This window comes from Asparagus officinalis, chromosome 10, assembly GCF_001876935.1.
Source record: "Asparagus officinalis chromosome 10, Aspof.V1, whole genome shotgun sequence".
Classification (NCBI taxonomy): Eukaryota; Viridiplantae; Streptophyta; class Magnoliopsida; order Asparagales; family Asparagaceae; genus Asparagus; species Asparagus officinalis.
Window position 1 is genome coordinate 32,028,787 of NC_033803.1, and position 5,798 is coordinate 32,034,584.

At 44.5% G+C, this 5,798-nt stretch overlaps 1 pseudogene; it reads right to left on the reverse strand.

The window, feature by feature from the left end:
• Positions 216–4,938, reverse strand: LOC109825931 (annotated as a pseudogene).

Consider the following 5,798-nt stretch of genomic DNA (forward strand, 5'->3'; position numbering starts at 1 on the left):
ACTTGGATATTTATAGCTAACTCAACGTTTTTGGATTGGGATCCCGCTTGAACTCTCTAGGCTACATAAATTAATCCTAAAGAACAGCGATTTGACGAAACGTTTGTTGATTATGCGGGAGATGATCTCTCAACAATTTCAATTTCGGTTTCATTGAGTTGCATGTCGATCAAAAAAATGTCTCATTGCCGTGCACAAACTGATGAAGTTAAAGGTTAACTAGATATAATGCACTATGTAAATGTAGCAAAGAGGAAATATTTCACATGACATTCCAAAATTTATACAAGTGATCAAGAGCTTGGAAATCCTAACCTGCACTCATACTACCACAACCATTAATTTATGTTTCATAAAGATATGGAAACATATAGTCTTGCATACAACTTTGAACACTCACTTCCTACTAAACAAACTCCTGAGCTTCCCTCTCTCCAACCTCTCCACCAACTTCTTCGCCCCCGCCACCTCCATCTCCGCCAGCTTTTTTAGATACCCGACCGCTCCATACGACACCATCGCTTTCCTACACTTCTTGCTCGCCGACACCCCCAGCAGACACAAAACCGCGTACTTCTTCGCGGTATTCTGCGGGCTGGGATCCAGCAACAACACTAAACTCGCCACGCTCTTCTCCACCCTCTTCACCTCTCTGCAGTTCTGCGGGGAGCTCATTAGACTTGCCAGTGCCTGCGCCGCGGCCTCCCTCGCAGGACCGCTTCTTGCCTCGAGCAGTCGGACGAGCGGAATTATGCATCCGGATTCTCCAATAAGTTTTTTGATTTCTGTCAGGGTTGAGATTTTGCATATTGTGGACGCGGCAGCTTGTTGTGCGCCAGGAGATCCGTCAGTGAGAGCGTGGACGAGGCGAAGAAGCCGAGGGAGAGGAGGGTGTCGATGGGACAGAACCTACGAGATTTCTCAACCGCGGCGACTGGCCGGGTTCCTGCGTGGAAGCGGGCCATGTAATTTAACAGGCTTTTGATGCCTCCTTCGGAGATTATGCATCTGCGGAGGCTCTCGTTGCTCGCCGACAGATTCTGCAGGCACTCTGCGGCGTATTCTTTCGAGCCCAACACGATGCCGGAGTCGAGGAGATTGATCATGACTCTTATGATCCCTTCCTCTGATAAGCTCTGTCTCACTTCTGGCACGGCTGAGAGGTTCTTCAGTGTGCCCGCGGCGGCAGTTTGTGAGACCGAATCACCAGACTGGCATATCTCGATCAGTGGCCGGACTCCTCCGTGTCCAGACAATGGTTTCGAGGCAGTGTCTGCGCGACATTGAACAGCCTCTGCAACGAACACCCGCATTCTCTCGGCCGACTGCGTCGCCCCGACTCTGCCAACCGGATCAGTGGCGGCCAACACACCCTCGCGAAATTTAGCAACTGCTCGGCAGCTGCCACACTCGGCAAGGCAGCAGACAACAGCGGCGGCTTTCTCCCCCGCGTCTTCGCTGGGGGCGTGGCAGCCGCGAGCGAGCCGATGAGGGACGAGATGTTGGTTCGTCCAAGGACCGCCAGCACGCTCTTTCGTCCTCTATCATCGCCTCCAGCAAGCCGTCGATGGCCCGATGCTTGGCCTCAGAGTGACCGATCTGAAGCCGGCGAGCAGCTCCCTGACTCTCCACCTGCTGCGAGTCGCTCTCGCCGGACCTCGCCACCGCTGAGGGCGAGGCGTAGCGTCGCGCCAGAGAACGCCGGTCTTAATTAAAAGGCAGGCAATCCCGGAGATTGCAGGTCAAGCTTGCCGGAGAGAGCATCGAGGTCGCTCTGCATTTGCAACTTGCCAACGGATGGAGGCTCAGTGCGAGCGACAACGGTTGGGCGAGCCTCGACGGCTTCGGTGAGGGTGGCGGCGACGGACTGGAGGAGCTCGAGGCAGAGGGCGTTCTTGGCGAAGCAAGGGTGGCCAGAGAGGTCGGAGAGGCCAGAGCGGGACCCGCTCGAGCTTCGAGACAACGGACGTTCCATCGGACGGATGAATCTGGTGGTCGACCGGGCCCGTTCGAGGGCGGTTGGAATGAGGCTCTTGGCGCTGGAGAGGGCGGGCGGTCACCGCATCCGCCGTCATCGGCTCAGGCTCTTCGTCCATTGTTGTTGACGACTGTCGGCAATGGGTATGATCTGCGGAGGAGGAGAAATTAAGTGGTTTTGAGCTAAGGATAGAGGAAGAGTAAAGGGTTAAAGAGATAAAAGAGGAGCAGAGCTTCAGAGGGAAGAAGAGGGAAAGGATGAGGAATGGAAAAGCTTTATGGGTTTGCGGTAATTAATAGAATAAAATTAAGGAAGGTGATTAACTAAGTGGAGTTAGAATAAAGAGACAGTGGAATAGGAACCACGGGAGTTTCGAAAGATGTTTGAACACAGGAGCGTGTGCTATAGGTTGATTTGTTGTCTCACCAACCAAATCAAGGTGATAAAGAAGCTGCATACATTCTAGGGTAAATTTCTCAAAACACCCCCGGATGTTTGGTCCACTCTAAGATAGCCAAGAAAAGTTTGAAAATGTTACTTAACCACCAAAACTTTCCTAACCCAAAGAGATTGCCAAAGTTTCAAGGGTTAAGTCACATCCCAAATGTTTTGGGTGCTATCTAGAAATGAGCTAAACTTCTTCATAGTTTTGTGAAATTTTTTGTCTTTAGTTCTAGACTAGGAAAAATCAGTATAAAGCTTTTTTTGCAAGGAAATGCAACAACTTATTGAGATTCACTTAATAAATTAAAGGATTATTATATATCGAACAATTTTGTTTCATTTCCTTGAAAAATTACATTATCATCGTCCTTTTCTTAAACAGTATTCATTCTTTTTTTTAAATTTAAGATAAACATAACCAATTAATTAATGCTAAATGATCATGACTGACGAAGTCATTTCTCCATATGAAAAAGCATCTAATTGTTAATAAATATCTCAACAACTCTTACATCGTGGTCAATGGATTCTTAATTTTCCTTATATTACCCTGGTACGTCATTAATGGGATAATTTGAAACCGGTAGTTGAATTCCTCTACTTCAAGCCAAAATTGACAACAGCAGCTCCGCTTACAGTTGCTGCGTTATAAAGGATTCGGTGAAAAAATTGAACCCCTTCGATCGCGTCATGAATCAGTTGGACTTGGGCTAGTCTAAAAATAATGGAACATGATGCGATAATGCATTTTGAATTTTGATTGAGACCGCCCAACATACATCGATTGCGTTTGAGATATTATGCTGACCTCTCACATTTTCTTGTCTTGTCTTTTACTCTTTTGCACCAACGCGGAACGTTGAGGGTGGGAGGTGAATTCATGCGGCGGCAACAATTATGGTTTACTTTTCATCTATTAAAATTAAAACTTCATCGCAAAAAAGCTAGTATTGAATTTTCTGTCATATTCAAATTTGTCTAGACACCACTTAAAATGGTCGCATAAAACAGTCCGTATTATGGTTCATGAATAGAGCGCTCAACTAAAGAGGACGTACTGTAATTTATTGAAGAGGAATCGAATCAAGAGTATTTCTGATTCAATATTCTTCATGACTTGTTGTACTAGTTTTAAATTATCTCAAAAAAAAAATGATCATGCATTAAATATTAGGCGACTATTATTTAAAATGTGATCCTAGCGTAGAAGGCGTCAATCTAAAGGACTCAAATCAAACGGTATATTTAATAATTTTCAAGAGAACAGCTGCCCTCTCACATTTAATGATGAAGGGGAATAATATGGGATATCGCAACAAATCATTTCCTAATTCGAGCAAATGAAATCATTTCATATCATCCAACAATTCTATCAATACAACTAATTCTTTTCGTTGTCTTTGATTGAGTAATAAAATTACAGCCATCATCTCTGCATGATATCGCATTAAAAGCAAAGTTATTGATGACGAATAAAGCAGTCATTTGTCATTTTTTTAACTTCAAGTCAAAAGGTACGTAGTCACGTGCTAGCTATAGGTGATGGTGGGGGCATGCACACGTGTGGGTTACTCGAGCAAAAGCGTTCAAAAAGCTAGTAAATACCAATTATACCCTCGCCAATTTCGCAGACGCAGGAAAACCAGTAGGGGTCATATAGTAATTTACCCCCTATGGTCCACCGACACAAGCAAAGGACCCCCCGGATTCTAAATGACAAAGCAGCCCCTGAAGCCTTGGATTTCCCAAACATTCAAATTATGACAAAAATAGAAGAACAATCATATATGGATTATTAATGGATGATAATACATGCATGTCAAAATACTAGAAGAAAAATTCTTTAAGGACCCAAAATATGGGACCAATAGAGGGGACAAGTGAGGTGTCCTCTTCCTATTGGATAATGAGTTGGCCATCATTAATGATGGCCAACTCATTATCCAATAGATGGGGGACACCTCACTTGTCCCCTTTATTGGTCCCATATTCTAATCACTGCAGTTCGTATACAATTATCAATATAATCAGTATTATGAGTGCATTCAAAGGACTATTTTGTCTAAGAAAAAAAAAGTACTATTCAAAATACCATTCGGTAGGAGTGAAGTTTAAGAAAATTTGTTAAAAGCAAAACAAGAAAGAAAAAAATTAATAATCAGTCCAAAAAAAAAGATAGAAATACCTGCTGATGATGTTTCTTGGCTTGGAAGAGAAACTTGGGCAGTCGAAGAAATGGGACGTGCCTCCACCATTGATTTCTTGCGCTTAAAGAAGAAAAGAAGGGGAGCCCACAAGATCAAAAGCACAAGTAGGGTGGAGGAGAGGAAACACAACTGATCCCAGGATCTCCCATGCATTAATTCATAGAATTCGAACTTGGAACCAAAGCCAAGCTAGTGAACTTATGAGAGGAGAGAGAGAGAGGATGGGTGGTTCTGGGTAAATTGTGGGTGGTACTGTTTAAATTGAGGGATTGGACGGAGGAGATGAGGTGGATATGAGGGCCAGGTTCAAAAAATTTGAATTGGGGGTTTTTTTGTTTCACCGAGGCAGTGGGCTGGACTTACGCTTACTTTGAATTTGATGAGGTGGGCCCTGTGTATATTAGACCGTATGAGCTTTGAGCCCAACGAATGGCTCACCACAAAGAATTGACCCAATAGCAAGAGTCGAAATTCTTCGACTCCTCCAATTGAAAAAAAAAACCCCTCAAAAGGGCATCAGGGTTTAGGGACACCCTATTGCGAAGTACATGTTTAAATGCTATATATCACATAATTAGTACTTTTCTTGGCACCAAAATTGGAAGTCATTGGCTAACTCATTAATGAAAATACGCAACCATACGAAGTATGTTCCTACACCCTCTCATTGCTCCCTCGTGAATGCCCACTTCAGTTTGTGATGTGGGAGATATCAATCAAATCAAATTCCTAACGGATCAACCAGAAAAAGGAGCAGCCCTCTTTCCCCAAACCGAGGCTCACACCAGGGTTTAATCACCCCCTCGGAGTGTGAGGTCAAAAGTGCCTGCCTTCACCTGGCGGGGTCAAAGTTGACGAACGCCGCCGCTGAGATATTAATCTCAGCATGTTGATGATCATCTGGGGCCGAGAATCGCACATCGTCTTTCTTAAACGCCAATTGGAGCGTTGAACATCACGAGAGACATTAATTCATATACCTGTTTCTCAGGGGGGTACTGTTGTGCGTAGCAGAAATTTCGGCAGCACATCGGCAGCACCTCGGCGCAACAAGAGAGTAGTATCATAATAGGAATTCCCGTTTAACCAAGGAAACAAGAACCAAAAGCAAAATATCTCAACAAAGTGAGATATCATCTCTTCCTCTCATCAATTCTAGGACTGACGTG